This window comes from Protomyctophum parallelum (genome assembly GCF_964188405.1).
Source record: "Protomyctophum parallelum genome assembly, chromosome: 1".
Taxonomy (NCBI): Eukaryota; Metazoa; Chordata; class Actinopteri; order Myctophiformes; family Myctophidae; genus Protomyctophum; species Protomyctophum parallelum.
Window position 1 is genome coordinate 99776474 of NC_139697.1, and position 17840 is coordinate 99794313.

The following is a 17840-nucleotide window of genomic DNA, read 5'->3' on the forward strand; positions in this document are numbered from 1 at the left end:
CAGTACTAGTGAAAGGAAAAGCGATCGAACATAGACCAGCACAGCAGCTGGTAAAAAAAAAAGCATTGACCTGCACAATTAGGTCAGGTAAAGAAAAAAAAATCATGAGACAAAACGCTTACAAAATAGATGACAAGTTGTTGTAAAAATGGTCGAAGCGTCTTTGCAATGTGGATTTGTTTGTACCGTTCTGACGGTGTGGAGAGGTTGTCAGGCAGGGTCTGACGGACTGACGCTGGGTGAGATGTCAGTGGGATATGGGAGCTCTCTCTCTCTCCCCCCTGTCTCCCCCTCTCCCCCTTTCTCTCTCCCTCCCCCTGTCCGTCTCTCCCTCCCTCCCTCCCTCTCCCTCTCTCTCTCTCGCTCTCTCTCCCTCTCTCTCTCCCCCCCTGTCTCCCCCTCTCACCCTTTCTCTCTCCCTCCCCCTGTCCCTCCCTCTCCCTCTCTCTCTCTCTCTCTCCCTCTCTCTCTCCCCCCCTGTCTCCCCCTCTCACCCTTTCTCTCTCCCTCCCCCTCCCCCTGTCCCTCCCTCTCCCTCTCTCTCTCTCTCTCCCTCTCTCTCTCCCCCCCTGTCTCCCCCTCTCACCCTTTCTCTCTCCCTCCCTCCCCCTGTCCCTCCCTCTCCCTCTCCCTCTCTCTCTCTCTCTCTCTCTCTCCCTCTCTCTCTCTCTCTCTCCCTCTCTGGGTTTTATATTTAAGCACTCCTCCCTCCAACCAGCCACAGATCTAAGGTCAAAGGTCTCTCCAGCCGTGACCGGGGCCCTTTCTCCTCCTCTCACCTTCCACAGCTATTCATAGAGAATAGAAGCCGTTCCCATCCATCTCCATCTCCGATGGTTTATGGGAACGTTCGCTCGGTTGACACTTATCCACTTAGTCTCTAAGCCTCTCCTCCATTCCGATTGGTCGGGCTGGGAAAAAGCATCCCGTTCCGAAATGTGAACTATGCTCTAGCGGAGAACGCCAAGGTGCTCCGCCAAAACACGCTGGACTCCGACGACCCTAGAGGAGCGCTGAGAGGCTGTGCTCTGTGCCGCGGAGACGGGAACTCCTAGTGACCTGAGATCAGATTCATACCAGGTTTCCACTGGACACACACACTGGTCTGATTAACCCATTCCGACCTGAGAGCAGATTCTAAAAATGTCAGTCGTTCTTCGATTTTTCAAAAATAGCAGACCTACAAGCTCGTAGCGCGCCACTCGGTGGCGCGCTATGAGCTTGTAGATCTGCTATTTTTCAACTGCTAAAGCATAACGTAATGCTTAAAACTCCAAAAGGGGTTCCTGCCCAAAACGACTTTCTGGCCTCCAAAAGGGGTTCCTGCCCAAAACGACTTTCTGGCCTCGACGGCCCCATACATCCAAACAGAAAAGTCCTAAATGATTGCATTAAACAACGTTAAACTCACTTTGCCACCCTCTTTGCCACTCACTCTATGCATGCGCATACCCTCTATAGATCCCATGATCTTTAGTGGCCAGATGTAATTACCTGGAGTCTAGTAGGACTGTAGGAAATAATAATAATAATAATAATAAAGAAATCGCAGTAACATTTTGTTAATAAATGCATATTTAGCCACTCAAATTCAGAGGCTAGAGTCGTCCCTGGAAACATTTTTCCAGGGACGAGTACGTTCATTTTTAGTACTCACCGATAAGAGCACTTTTTATTTTTGTTGAGTAACCAATTATTTTAACGCCCGTTTTTCTCATAGATGCAGATCGATCTCCAATCTACACTTGTCGTCAGTTGTGATTCATGCTTGTAGATCGGCTGTTTTTGGGGCCGATTTGCTGCAGTGTTGGGTCAGACTTGTTCCCGCTGCATTCGTTCAGCCTTAAGTGTCAATCGGATGTTTTGGTACTCGGTAGGGCTGGGACGGTATGGGATTTTTATTGCCGGCCCCCATACCGCCGGTATGGCGGTTATTACCCCCCCCCCCCCCCCCCCCCATTAAAGGACCACTTTTGAACCTATCTTCATATAATAGGTCCTCACTAATAATCATGATAAAATGGCACGTTTTCTTCTACTCGGTCTGTGTCACATAGGAGGCCTAATCTAATTGAATATCCCTGCCATAAAGCATTACACTTGTTTACAAGAGGATCCACCATTTTCAATTCATCATATCATTTTGTACACTATGCACTTCTATAAAGCCAAAAACAGGAAATCATCATAAAGGAGGTAAAAAGGGGGAAAACGTATACAGTGAGGGGGGAAAGGGGTGGGTGGAGTCAAGGGATTTACATCTTAATGACAGTTGGTAGGGCGTTCCACATTTTTGTGGCATAGGAGTGAAATTAATTTAGGTGGACCCTCTTGTAAACAAGTGTCCACTCACAGTTAACAGTCTTTGTATTGAGTTGTGCTTGAAATGTAGTGTAATTCTGCAAACTGTTAATACATATTTTAATCAATCAATCAATCAATCCTTGTTTGTGCCGAATCTGGGTTGCACATGGTTTTTTGAACTCCCTCTGGTGTTGTTGTGTTGCTGGCATGATTAGACTGACTGAGCGTCACTGTTTATTATGATACTTTTCATTTCATAAGAAATTGCACCCAGCCCTAGTACTCGGGTCAGAGTATCGGGGGCCGGTTCAGAGTGCTTAGTACGAGTACTTCAGGGTGGTATCATAGGCGGACACATAGGTACATATATAGGTGAACACGGACATTGCTGTTCCTTGGAGTGGTTGCACCACTCAAAAACGTTCGCTCTGAAAGAATATATATTCAAAGATTTGTGCCGCATTTTTACGATTTTTCAAAAATAGTAGACCTATACAAGCTATGAGCTTGTAGATCTGCTATTTTTCCAATAGCTAAAGTACAACATGATGCTTAGTTAACCCATTTTCGGCGGGAACCCCTTTTGGTGTGTGTGGCGCGCTACGAGCTTGTAGGTCTGCTATTTTTTAAAAATCGAAGAACCACTGACATAGAAACATAGCTTTTTCAGAAAACTGTCAGGATTTGGAGAGGATTTGTAGAATATGATCTCAGGTCAAAATGGGTTAAAACACCAAAAGGGGTTCCCGTTCAGAATGGGCTAACAGACGCATCTCTGAACAGACAGTGAGGAACAGACAGTTCTGCCACAGAGACAGTCCCACTCCCTCATGCCTATAAAGGCTGCCAGGAACAACTGCAATGGCTGGCCATCCGTCACCGGCAGCTGGCCCGTCTGGTGCGGCTGGTGTCGACAGCACCGACCGCGGAACAATCTGGGCCAGGGTTGGGCGACATTGAAGATGGAGAGGGCCACTCATATATTTCCACACTCACTCCAGTCCAGAGGGGGCCGCGTTGCAACCCATTCTGACCTGAGATCAGATTCTAAAAATGTCTTCTACATCCTGACGGTTTTCTGAAAAAGCTATGTTTCTATGTCAGTCGTTCTTCGATTTAAAAAAAATAGCAGACCTACAAGCGCACTATGAGCTTGTAGATCTGCTATTTTTCAATAGCTAAAGCATAACGTAATGCTAACACCAAAAGGGGTTCCCGCCCAAAATGGGTTAACTGTCGTAGCAGAAATAGCCGATCTACAAGCAAGTGTAAAATCAGCCATTACGACGGCATCAAGGCCCGACAAAAAAAACATTAGTCAACTAAATCAACTGTAGATTTAGCCGACTAAAATCTTATGATATTTAGTCGACTAAAACTACAATTTACAATTACAATTTAGGCATTTAGCAGACGCTCTTAATCCAGAGCGACTTACAATAATCAAGAACAAAAGCATGGGAATACATCACAAAAGCATTTATCATAAAACATGCGTAAGCTAAGAAAGTAACAGTGGAATATCTATATTATGAGACTATACATATAAACTATATATATACTACTATGCTATACATATGTACTATGGCGTGCTATGACTATATACAATACAATTATAGTGCCGTCTACATAACTAGACTAACACATTCCTGGTGACTAAAACTAAAATTGCTGCCAAAAACAACACATCATGTCATGGTATGGTACTCTCTCACAAAAACATCTTCCCATGGGAGTCTGGGACCAGAGCTTAGAGTCTATATGAATAGAGAAGGCACCCAGAGGAAACCCTGAGGCCAAATGGACATAGTGGCCGAATGAAGGTATTGCAGCGTGGGCCCCCAAACACATGAACGCGCTGGTCCGTTGACTATCATTGTGCACGTTCACGACTGACGCACACTCGTGTGCGTTCGTGCGCGTTCAACGGCAGCGCGTTCATGTGTTTGGGCCCAATCATCACTATTGCAATCCATCCCAGAATGCAATCTGTTCCTATACCCGGAAGGAGGAGTGAAATCGCCTCATGCGCTTTTGAGCAACTTAAAGGGACACTTCACCCTTTTTGCAAAAAAATATATGTTAATGACGTTTAGAAGCTTTAGAACACTTTCCACACTTTTATGTGTGTAATATGTGGTTTTAGTTATTTTAGATTGTAGCAGTGAGCCTGGTGTCTCTGATGTCATGGACACTGGGCTCACTTCCTTCCTGGACTACATGTTGTCTTAGTAAGACAGCCCTCCACCTATTCACAAGGAGGAGCAGTGCACCAAATAATTATGGGAATTGTAGTCCAGGAAGGTAGTGAGACCAGTGTCCATGACATCAGAGACACTGTGCTCACTGCTACAATCTAAAATATCTAAAACCACATATTACACACATAAAGACCCCCAGGAAAGTGTTCTAAAGCTTCTAAACGTCATTAACATATATGTTTTTGCAAAAAGGGTGAAGTGTCCCTTTAATGCAAGTGGATGGAGTGGATGTCGTCTCTATTCAAATATACTCTAAGGACCAGTGTCACGGTACGGGTCGGGCTGCTATCTCTCTCACAGGCCAACACAAAAACATCTTTCCATGGGGCCAGTGTCATGGTACGGGTCGGGCTGCTATCTCTCTCACAGGCAACACAAAAACATCTTTCCATGGGGCCAGTGTCATGGTATGGGTCGGGCTGCTATCTCTCTCACAGGCCAACACAAAAACATCTTTCCATGGGGCCAGTGTCACGGTACGGGTCGGGCTGCTATCTCTCTCACAGGCAACACAAAAACATCTTTCCATGGGGCCAGTGTCATGGTATGGGTCGGGCTGCTATCTCTCTCACAGGCCAACACAGAAACATCTTTCCATGGGGCCAGTGTCACGGTACGGGTCGGGCTGCTATCTCTCTCACAGGCAACACAAAAACATCTTTCCATGGGGCCAGTGTCATGGTATGGGCCGGGGCTGCTATCTCTCTCACAGGCAACACAAAAACATCTTTCCATGGGGCCAGTGTCATGGTATGGCTCGGGCTGCTATCTCTCTCACAGGCCAACACAGAAACATCTTTCCATGGGGCCAGTGTCATGGTACGGGTCGGGCTGCTATCTCTCTCACAGGCCAACACAAAAACATCTTTCCATGGGGCCAGTGTCATGGTATGGGTCGGGCTGCTATCTCTCTCACAGGCCAACACAAAAACATCTTTCCATGGGGCCAGTGTCACGGTACGGGTCGGGCTGCTATCTCTCTCACAGGCAACACAAAAACATCTTTCCATGGGGCCAGTGTCATGGTATGGGCCGGGGCTGCTATCTCTCTCACAGGCAACACAAAAACATCTTTCCATGGGGCCAGTGTCATGGTATGGCTCGGGCTGCTATCTCTCTCACAGGCCAACACAGAAACATCTTTCCATGGGGCCAGTGTCATGGTACGGGTCGGGCTGCTATCTCTCTCACAGGCCAACACAGAAACATCTTTCCATGGGGCCAGTGTCATGGTATGGCTCGGGCTGCTATCTCTCTCACAGGCCAACACAGAAACATCTTTCCATGGGGCCAGTGTCATGGTATGGCTCGGGCTGCTATCTCTCTCACAGGCCAACACAAAAACATCTTTCCATGGGGCCAGTGTCATGGTACGGGTCGGGCTGCTATCTCTCTCACAGGCCAACACAGAAACATCTTTCCATGGGGCCAGTGTCATGTACGGGTCGGGCTGCTATCTCTCTCACAGGCCAACACAGAAACATCTTTCCATGGGGCCAGTGTCATGGTACGGGTCGGGCTGCTATCTCTCACAGGCCAACACAAAAACATCTTTCCATGGGGCCAGTGTCATGGTACGGGTCGGGCTGCTATCTCTCACAGGCCAACACAAAAACATCTTTCCATGGGGCCAGTGTCACGGTACGGGTCGGGGCGCTAACTCTCTCACAGGCAACACAAAAACATCTTTCCATGGGGCCAGTGTCATGGTATGGGTCGGGGCGCTAACTCTCTCACAGGCCAACACAAAAACATCTTTCCATGGGGCCAGTGTCACGGTACGGGTCGGGCTGCTATCTCTCTCACAGGCAACACAAAAACATCTTTCCATGGGGCCAGTGTCATGGTATGGCTCGGGCTGCTATCTCTCTCACAGGCCAACACAGAAACATCTTTCCATGGGGCCAGTGTCATGGTACGGGTCGGGCTGCTATCTCTCTCACAAGCAACACAGAAACATCTTTCCATGGGGCCAGTGTCATGGTACGGGTCGGGCTGCTATCTCTCTCACAGGCCAACACAAAAACATCTTTCCATGGGGCCAGTGTCATGGTATGGCTCGGGCTGCTATCTCTCTCACAGGCCAACACAAAAACATCTTTCCATGGGGCCAGTGTCATGGTACGGGTCGGGCTGCTATCTCTCTCACAGGCCAACACAGAAACATCTTTCCATGGGGCCAGTGTCATGGTACGGGTCGGGCTGCTATCTCTCTCACAGGCCAACACAAAAACATCTTTCCATGGGGCCAGTGTCATGGTATGGGTCGGGCTGCTATCTCTCACAGGCCAACACAAAAACATCTTTCCATGGGGCCAGTGTCATGGTACGGGTCGGGCTGCTATCTCTCTCACAGGCAACACAAAAACATCTTTCCATGGGGCCAGTGTCATGGTACGGGTCGGGCTGCTATCTCTCACAGGCCAACACAAAAACATCTTTCCATGGGGCCAGTGTCATGGTACGGGTCGGGCTGCTATCTCTCTCACAGGCCAACACAAAAACATCTTTCCATGGGGCCAGTGTCATGGTATGGGTCGGGCTGCTATCTCTCACAGGCCAACACAAAAACATCTTTCCATGGGGCCAGTGTCATGGTACGGGTCGGGCTGCTATCTCTCTCACAGGCAACACAAAAACATCTTTCCATGGGGCCAGTGTCACGGTACGGGTCGGGCTGCTATCTCTCACAGGCCAACACAAAAACATCTTTCCATGGGGCCAGTGTCACGGTACGGGTCGGGGCGCTAACTCTCTCACAGGCAACACAAAAACATCTTTCCATGGGGCCAGTGTCATGGTATGGGTCGGGCTGCTATCTCTCTCACAGGCCAACACAGAAACATCTTTCCATGGGGCCAGTGTCACGGTATGGGTCGGGCTGCTATCTCTCTCACAGGCCAACACAGAAACATCTTTCCATGGGGCCAGTGTCATGGTATGGGTCGGGCTGCTATCTCTCTCACAGGCCAACACAAAAACATCTTTCCATGGGGCCAGTGTCATGGTATGGCTCGGGGCGCTATCTCTCTCACAGGCCAACACAGAAACATCTTTTCATGGGGCCAGTGTCATGGTATGGCTCGGGCGCTATCTCTCTCACAGGCCAACACAGAAACATCTTTCCATGGGGCCAGTGTCATGGTATGGGTCGGGCTGCTATCTCTCTCACAGGCCAACACAGAAACATCTTTCCATGGGGCCAGTGTCATGGTACGGGTCGGGGCGCTCTCTCTCTCACAGGCCAACACAGAAACATCTTTCCATGGGGCCAGTGTCATGGTATGGCTCGGGCTGCTATCTCTCTCACAGGCCAACACAGAAACATCTTTCCATGGGGCCAGTGTCACGGTACGGGTCGGGCTGCTATCTCTCTCACAGGCCAACACAGAAACATCTTTCCATGGGGCCAGTGTCATGGTAATGGTATGGTATGGGACACCATTTCTCTCACAGGCCAAGACAAAACTTGTCATCATTGACACCTTCAGCTGTGTTGCTCATTCCACGAATGCCTGGTCCATTCAAGCTGTGCCTCAAGGTGACTGATCAAGGACAAAAAATGACATAAGTTAACCAATAGAGGGTATGCACGTGACATCATCATCAAACCAGGAAGTTATGCTGGAATGGCTTCTGAGTGGCTAAAAACTACTTTCTGGCCTTGACAGCCCCTACATACAAACAGAAAAGTCATATCTAATTGCATTAAACGACATTAAACAATGTTAAACTCACTTTGCCACTCGATTTGCCATTCACTTTATGCATGCGCATACCCTCTATTGCTATTACTAACCCATTTTATACGGGTACCCCTTTTGGTGTTTATAGCATTATGTTATTCTTGAGCTATTGAAAAATAGCAGATCTACAACCTCATAGCCACCGCGCTACGAGCTTGTAGACTTTCTATTTTTGAAAGATTGTGACAATGCGGAGCAAATCTTTGAATATATATATATATATATATATATATATATATATATATATTTTGTTTTTAACTCAAAGCTTTGCTTTTTATCTGGGGGGGGTCCTTCGAACAACATATTTTCAGATGGGGGTCGGCGGCCAATTACATATTATATATATATTTTTGGGGGTCCTTGACATGAAATAGTTTGAGAACCGCTGACAATGGGTTTTTCAGAAAACTGTCAGGATTTAGAAGACATGTGTAGTTCTAAATGGATTTAAAGGGGAGAAATAATGAACCAAAGTTAATAACACCGATTGGTATCGTGTTTTCAAATCACGTTTAGCGTTGATTAGTCACCTTTACATGGAAGGACAGCTTGTTAAGGACCGGGCATTTGTGGAATGAGAAACACGGCTACGCTGTGTTCCCAGTGACTCACCGCAGGCAGCAGGTCATTCCTGAGTCCGGAGACTTCATCACTCTCTCCCGGAACTTCCTAAGTCCTAAGTTTGTAAATGGTACCCGACACCAAATACTGCTGCCCCTCGGGAGCAGCTCATGTCCGACCGTCGGTCCGTCGGTGTGTCTAGTCTGCCGGGGGATGCACAATCCCCCGTCACTCTGCATAACGGAACAGCAGCTTCCACTGTCCGGTCCTCATCCTGAATAACGGAACAGCAGCTTCCACTGTCCGGTCCTCATCCTGAATAACGGAACAGCAGCTTCCACTGTCCGGTCCTCATCCTGAATAACGGAACAGCAGCTTCCACTGTCCGGTCCTCATCCTGAATAACGGAACAGCAGCTTCCACTGTCCGGTCCTCATCCTGAATAACGGAACAGCAGCTTCCACTGTCCGGTCCTCATCCTGAATAGGGCTGTCACAATCATTACATAATCGTCTAATCGCACTTATTTTTTTCTTGATCGTTGAAATGTTAATAAAAATTCACACTCGTATGAAGCGAGGGGCCGCTGTTATCATCATACATCACAATTGGCGTCCTCACTTTTCTGTCCTTACTGTTTATCCTCAATTCCGTGGTACCTCAGCCAATCAAAGCGTCGCTCTGGGGTACACACATTGCTCAGCCAATAAAAGCATCACTCTGGGGTACACACATTGCTCAGCCAATCAAAGCATCGCTCTGGGGTACACACATTGCTCAGCCAATCAAAGCATCGCTATATGGGGTACACACATTGCTCAGCCAATCAAAGCATTGCTACTGTATATGGGGTACACACAAAAACACAAACCTGGGCCCCTCAAAAAAGCAGAAATGTCAGATCTACAAGCTACAAGTCAACTTAAATCTGTAATAATGACAGCCCTAGTCCTGAAGGAACAACTTAAATCTGTAATCATGACAGCCCTAGTCCTGAAGGAACAACTTAAATCTGTAATCATGACAGCCCTAGTCCTGAAGGAACAACTTAAATCTGTAATCACACACACACGTACCGCGGTACGTGCGCAGCATTAATGTGTGCTAACGTTACGTTACTACACACACACACGTGCGCGCACGCATGCGCACACATACCGCGTTTATTTATGCACACACGTGCACGCACAATACCACAATACCACAGTACCCTCACATGTTCTTCCTGTGTCCCCTAGGGTAGGTACCTGATGCTGGCATTCAAAGCAACCAAAGGTATGGCTCCCCCATATCTTGCAAGTATGATTGAACCCTACACACCCTCCCGCTCACTCAGATCAGCCAACGCAGGGAAGCTGGAAGTACCCTCACTAAAAACGCCGGGACAACGCTCCACACGTCCCAAACTCTTCTCAATTCTGGCTCTAAAACTGTGGAATGCACTTCCCATTGCAGTCAGAAGTGCAGCATCACTCCCAATCTTCCGCCGTAGTCTGAAAACCCACCTTTTCAGACTCCATCATGGCCCATAGCACTTACCCCACCCCCTTAGATAGCATTTCTGTAGACTTAGATAGCATTTGATACAGACTTATAGCATGTTATGTAGACAGCACTATAATTGCATTGTATGTAGTCATAGCACGCCATAGTACATATGTATAGCACAGTATATATGTATAGTTTATATGTATAGTTTCATTATATAGATATTCCACTGTTACTTTCTTAGTTTACGCATGTTTCATGATAAATGCTTTTTATGTGATGTATTCCCATGCTTGTTTTGTTCTTGCTTAATGTAAGTCGCTCTGGATTAAGAGCGTCTGCTAAATGCCTAAATTGTAAATTGTACCCTCACATGTTCTCCCCGTGTGCCCTAGGGTAGGTACCCTCACATGTTCTCCCCGTGTCCCCTAGGGTAGGTACCCTCACATGTTCTCCCCGTGTCCCCTAGGGTAGGTACCCTCACATGTTCTCCCCGTGTCCCCTAGGGTAGGTACCCTCACATGTTCTCCCCGTGTGCCCTAGGGTAGGTACCCTCACATGTTCTCCCCGTGTCCCCTAGGGTAGGTACCCTCACATGTTCTCCCCGTGTCCCCTAGGGTAGGTACCCTCACATGTTCTCCCCGTGTGCCCTAGGGTAGGTACCCTCACATGTTCTCCCCGTGTCCCCTAGGGTAGGTACCCTCACATGTTCTCCCCGTGTCCCCTAGGGTAGGTACCCTCACATGTTCTCCCCGTGTCCCCTATAGGGTAGGTACCCTCACATGTTCTCCCCGTGTCCCCTGGGGTAGGTACCCTCGCATGTTCTCCCCGTGTCCCCTAGGGTAGGTACCCTCACATGTTCTCCCCGTGTCCCCTAGGGTAGGTACCCTCACAAAAAACATGCAGTAATCCCTGTCTATAAACTGCCTCCCCCTGGCCAGCCGGGGCGCCTGATGGAGGGGAAAGGAACTGGTTGGAATGACGTGTTCCTTCCACGCGCTACGTCCAACCAGGGAAACTTGGACTCATGCATAGAAGGAGCATTATGTTGGCAGAGGCAGTGTAGCGCTCAGGATTAGATTAGATAATCGACACTGGGTGAAAAAGAATTTTGTTAAAGAATTGATATCCTTTCAACACTTACAGCACGGTTTATGTGCACCCTAGGGTGCCTTGACACAAGTCCAGTCAACTACCTTTTTTCACTGACGAAAACTAGATAAAAACTAAATGAAAACGAAGCTACGATGACTAAAACTAAGACTAAATATAGTGACAGTAGCGATAATAGTGATAGTTTTGCCAACAAATACAAACCAGACTAAAATGTTAGGAGGGGACTAGTGGACCAGAGATCCACTATAAGTAATTTTACACTTGCTGGAAATAATATATAATATTTTCAGCAAGTGTAAAATCAGTCATTATGACGGCATCAAGGCCCGAGAAAATACATTTTGGTCGACTAAATCAACTGTAGATTTAGTCGACTAAAATCTTATGATATTTAGTCGACTAAAACTAGACTAACACTAAAACATTCCAGGTGACTAAAATGCGACTAAAACTAAAATCAAAATGTGCTGCCAAAAACACTGGTCCAGGGGTGCCTCAGTATACTTTGTTAGCACTTGGAGTTCATCAATGTCACTTCACTTTAGCCACTATACACTCAATACTTAGTGAAACGGACCAGAGTTAAAGTAATTACACCAAGTCTCTTCACCAGAAAATAGCAGATCTACAAGCTGACAGTGTGTGGTGTAGATTTGCCATTTCTGAAGGATCAAGGTTGCACTGTATTGTTTATCTTGTGTACAGGTACATAGAAGCTCAACTCACAATCACATAAGAACTCAAATCACCTCAGACCTCCAAAGGCCTGTACGTCACAAACTCTGTATAAGAATAGCCTTCAGAGGGTCTCTAGTCTAAAATATGGAATTCTCTGCCTTTACATGTGTGGGAGTTAGTTGTCTCATCTTCAATTCAAGAAGGTTCTGAAATCACTAATTCTCTTAACCACCAAATACTTCCCTCAACCAGTTTTGTGACTTTGATTTTAACACCCTTGTATAAAAGTTATTTTGCTATTAATGGAAACCAATGTTCCCTCCAGCTTTCCTCTGTGACATAAATACTGTATCTTTGGGGGAAAAGAGTGACATGTTTACGTAGCGTTAATATGACATAAATACTGTATCTTTGGGGAGAAAGAGTGACATGTTTATGTACCGTTAATATGACATAAATACTGTATCTTTGGGGGGAAAGAGAGACATGTTAATGTACCGTTAATATGACATAAATACTGTATCTTTGGGGGAAAGAGTGACATGTTTATGTACCGTTAAGATGACATAAATACTGTATCTTTGGGGGAAAGAGTGACATGTTTACATAGCGTTAATATGACATAAATACTGTATCTTTGGGGGAAAGAGTGACATGTTTATGTACCGTTAAGATGACATAAATACTGTATCTTTGGGGGAAAGAGTGACATGTTTATGTACCGTTAATATGACATAAATACTGTATCTTTGGGGGAAAGAGTGACATGTTTACATAGCGTTAATATGACATAAATACTGTATCTTTGGGGGGAAAGAGTGACATGTTTATGTACCGTTAAGATGACATAAATACTGTATCTTTGGGGGAAAGAGTGACATGTTTATGTACCGTTAATATGACATAATTACTGTATCTTTGGGGGAAAGAGTGACATGTTTACATAGCGTTAATATGACATAAATACTGTATCTTTGGGGGGAAAGAGTGACATGTTTACGTAGCGTTAATATGACATAAATACTGTATCTTTGGGGGAAAGAGTGACATGTTTATGTACCGTTAATATGACATAAATACTGTATCTTTGGGGGAAAGAGTGACATGTTTACATAGCGTTAATATGACATAAATACTGTATCTTTGGGGAGAAAGAGTGACATGTTTATGTACCGTTAATATGACATAAATACTGTATCTTTGGGGGGAAAGAGAGACATGTTTATGTACCGTTAATATGACATAAATACTGTATCTTTGGGGGAAAGAGTGACATGTTTACATAGCGTTAATATGACATAAATACTGTATCTTTGGGGAGAAAGAGTGACATGTTTATGTACCGTTAATATGACATAAATACTGTATCTTTGGGGGGAAAGAGAGACATGTTTATGTACCGTTAATATGACATAAATACTGTATCTTTGGGGGAAAGAGTGACATGTTTACATAGCGTTAATATGACATAAATACTGTATCTTTGGGGAGAAAGAGTGACATGTTTATGTACCGTTAATATGACATAAATACTGTATCTTTGGGGGGAAAGAGAGACATGTTTATGTACCGTTAATATGACATAAATACTGTATCTTTGGGGGGAAAGAGTGACATGTTTATGTACCGTTAAGATGACATAAATACTGTATCTTTGGGGGAAAGAGTGACATGTTTATGTACCGTTAATATGACATAATTACTGTATCTTTGGGGGAAAGAGTGACATGTTTACATAGCGTTAATATGACATAAATACTGTATCTTTGGGGGGAAAGAGTGACATGTTTACGTAGCGTTAATATGACATAAATACTGTATCTTTGGGGGAAAGAGTGACATGTTTATGTACCGTTAATATGACATAATTACTGTATCTTTGGGGGAAAGAGTGACATGTTTACGTAGCGTTAATATGACATAAATACTGTATCTTTGGGGGAAAGAGTGACATGTTTATGTACCGTTAATATGACATAAATACTGTATCTTTGGGGGAAAGAGTGACATGTTTACGTAGCGTTAATATGACATAAATACTGTATCTTTGGGGGAAAGAGTGACATGTTTACGTAGCGTTAATATGACATAAATACTGTATCTTTGGGGGAAAGAGTGACATGTTTACGTAGCGTTAATATGACATAAATACTGTATCTTTGGGGGAAAGAGTGACATGTTTATGTACCGTTAAGATGACATAAATACTGTATCTTTGGGGGAAAGAGTGACATGTTTATGTACCGTTAATATGACATAAATACTGTATCTTTGGGGGGAAAGAGTGACATGTTTACATAGCGTTAAGATGACATAAATACTGTATCTTTGGGGGAAAGAGTGACATGTTTACATAGCGTTAATATGACATAAATACTGTATCTTTGGGGGGAAAGAGTGACATGTTTACATAGCGTTAAGATGACATAAATACTGTATCTTTGGGGGAAAGAGTGACATGTTTACATAGCGTTAAGATGACATAAATACTGTATCTTTGGGGGAAAGAGAGACATGTTTACGTAGCGTTAAGATGACATAAATACTGTATCTTTGGGGGGAAAGAGTGACATGTTTATGTACCGTTAAGATGACATAAGGTTCCATAAAGTAACAATGTCATTCAGGAGCTTCCGTGGAATGGATGAAAGTTATTTACAGGAAGGAAGGTGACCTGAGCCAGGAATGTTTGAGAGCCAGTACACCACTAACACACACACACACGCACACGCACGCACGCACACACGCACGCACACGCTCTCACACACACACGCATGCACGCTCACACACAGATCTCGTTTCTCTCTCTATTTGTCTGACTTCTTCAAGTGCCTGTCTGTCATTAACTGTGTGTGTGTGGGGGGGGGGGTCTCTCTCTCTCTGTAAATCAACGCGGGGGTCTCTCTCTCTCTCTCTCTCTCTCTCTCTCTCGCTCAGTGTTTTTCTAAGTCCCCTCCTCCTGTCTCCTCAGCTATTTTTTGCACTCTTCTCACTCCCTCGCCCGCTGTTCACACTTCTCTCTCCATGACCTTTGACACGCGGTCCCGTTTCTGGTTAGACTCGCATGTTGTTGACCGTGAAGGTCAACACATCGACGTTAAATAGTTTAGTGTTTCGTCCCCAATGGATTGGATGCACCTATTGAAAAACAATTTAACCCATTTTGACCCGAGACCGATTTAAAAAGAAATTTGTTTTCTGATAAACCTGTATGTTTCTATATCAGTGGTGCTCAACCATTTTCATGTCAAGGACTCCCAGAAATATCTGCATTTGGCTGCCGAGCCCCATCTGAAAATATGTAGTTCCGGCTGCAGGGACCCCCCCAGAAGCAAAGATTTGAGTTAAAACGTTCATTGTGCAAGAATATATATTCAAAGATTTGCGCCACATTTTAAAGGTATATTCAGTGATTTCACTTAATTCAAATATCACTTATTTTTTTGTTTTGTTGTGATAATCCTCTCTACTATAGAGTGTGCTGACCATATAAGGAGTTCCTCCCTGTCCCCAGTTAACCCCTGGGGGTCAAAAAACCGTAGGTTTAGTTTTTGACTCTCTATCCTGATTGAACGAAAGGCTGGGTCCCAGGCCAAAAACGAAACCTAAGGTTTTTTGAGTGAAATCACTGAATATACCTTTAAAGATATAATTTTTTTTGCATATCTACAAGATCATAGCGCATCTTGTAGATATGCTATTTTTCAATAGATAACGTTTAAAATAATGGTTAAAACACACACACCAAAAAAGGGGTTCCCGTCCAGAATGGATTAAATACCACCCCAAACATCATTGGGTAATATAAATGGTGGAGTCTTGGGAGAAGGCAGGACCGCGGGCCGTCGGTCATTCACACCCAGATGCAATGTGTCCCCGGGGGGGTTATCTTAGTGCTCGCTCTCTGCTGCATGTCTCCAGTGGTGGAAAGTAACTGAGTACTTTTACTTAAAGGACCACTTCACCACTTTTCAACCGATCTTCATATAGTAGGTCCTCACAAATAATCATGAAAAAACTGCGCTATTTTCTTCTACTCGGTCTGTGTCTCATAGGAGGGCTGTGGGCAGTTCAGAAACCCGTCTTCCAGTGACATCATCGATGGGGAATACAAGCTAATAGAAACTGCAGGCTTACTAGTCCTGAAAAGTTGCAATACGATTCTCATAATAATGAAAATCTAAACATTTTTGTAAAAAAAAATCTTGTTTAAAAAAGAAATCTGCCTAATGATGTCACTGGAAGACGATTTCTAAACTGCCCACAGCCCTCCTATGAGACACAGACTGAGTAGAAAAAAATCGTGCCATTTTATCATGATTATTAGTGAGGACCTATTATATGAAGATAGTTTGAAAAGTGGTGAAGTGGTCCTTTAAGTACAATTTTGAGGTATTTGTACTTCTACTCCACTACATCTCAGAGGCAAAGTTTGTGCTTTTACTTCAGTGCACTTATTTGAAAATGTAGTTACTAGTTACTTTGGCGATTTTAATTTTGATTAGAAAACATACATGAATCACTTCAACCAAAGATACAGTATTTATGTCATCTTAACGGTACATAAACATGTCTCTCTTTCCCCCCAAAGATACAGTATTTATGTCATATTAACACATTGTATGCTAGAGTTTTCTATTTGCTCAGGCTTGCTGGTGCTAAGCGATTAACATTGGACTTTTGAACTTTTTAGGGGCCCACAGCGAGGGGCCTCTTATAGCGAGAATCACATCGCATAAATAAAAAGTAGGCCAAACATGTCCACTTCAATTTTAAAAAAAAATTATGATTCTACCATCTTCCATTCTGGAGATATTGACCTTTTTCTAAAACCTGCTTTTGAAGGCACGCTGCTCGCTTGAAAAAACAGCAGAGATATGGAAGGTTGAAGTTGACAGACATTGACAGACAGATATAAAAATGAACACAAATAATATCATATACATACTACACACTGAATGAAAGCCCTGAATGTCTACTTTTAGGAGGAAAACAAATACACATGGTCCCATGTATAGTTTGTCAGTAATTGGCTATTGAATGCAGCTTGCGCCCACCAGAGAGGATTTCAGAAAATGCATGGACCAGAAGAACTATTATTCACAAAATAAGGCCTATAGCGAAATGTACATACTATATACCGTATGAAACAGAAGACTCTCTGCTTTCATAAGAAAAATACTTCTACTGTAATAATAATGAAAATCACACCCCTGTGAAGTGAGCAGTGCAATGTTGCGCAACATTGCACTGCTCACTTCACAGGGGTGTGATTTTCATTATTATTACAGTAGAAGTATTTTTCTTATGAAAGCAGAGAGTCTTCTGTTTCATACGGTATATAGTATGTACATTTCGCTATAGGCCTTATTTTGTGAATAATAGTTCTTCTGGTCCATGCATTTTCTGAAATCCTCTCTGGTGGGCGCAAGCTGCATTCAATAGCCAATTACTGACAAACTATATTTGTATATATTTGTATATTTGTTTTCCTCCTAAAAGTAGACATTCAGGGCTTTAATTCAGTGTGTAGTATGTATATGATAATAATTTATTTATGTTTATATCTGCCTGTCAATCTCTGTGACTTTAAACCTTTATAACTCGCTATGATAACTTCATGAGGAAATGCTCACTTCACAGGGGTGTGATTTTTATTATTATTACAGTATTAGTTTTTTTCTTA

General features: G+C 44.2%; 1 protein-coding gene across 2 annotated transcripts in view; it reads right to left on the minus strand.

The window, feature by feature from the left end:
- LOC310867119 (dual specificity protein kinase CLK4-like) overlaps nt 1-17840 on the minus strand; it is a 41996-nt gene that overhangs the window by 17948 nt on the left and 6208 nt on the right. The window contains exon 1 of one of the 2 annotated variants that reach the window (XM_083776938.1): nt 187-213. The exons of the other annotated variant lie outside the window; for it this stretch is intronic. The gene's annotated coding sequence lies outside the window, so the exon portion shown is untranslated. Of the gene's footprint in view, nt 1-186; nt 214-17840 lie in introns of those variants that run through there. 2 annotated transcript variants of the gene reach the window in all.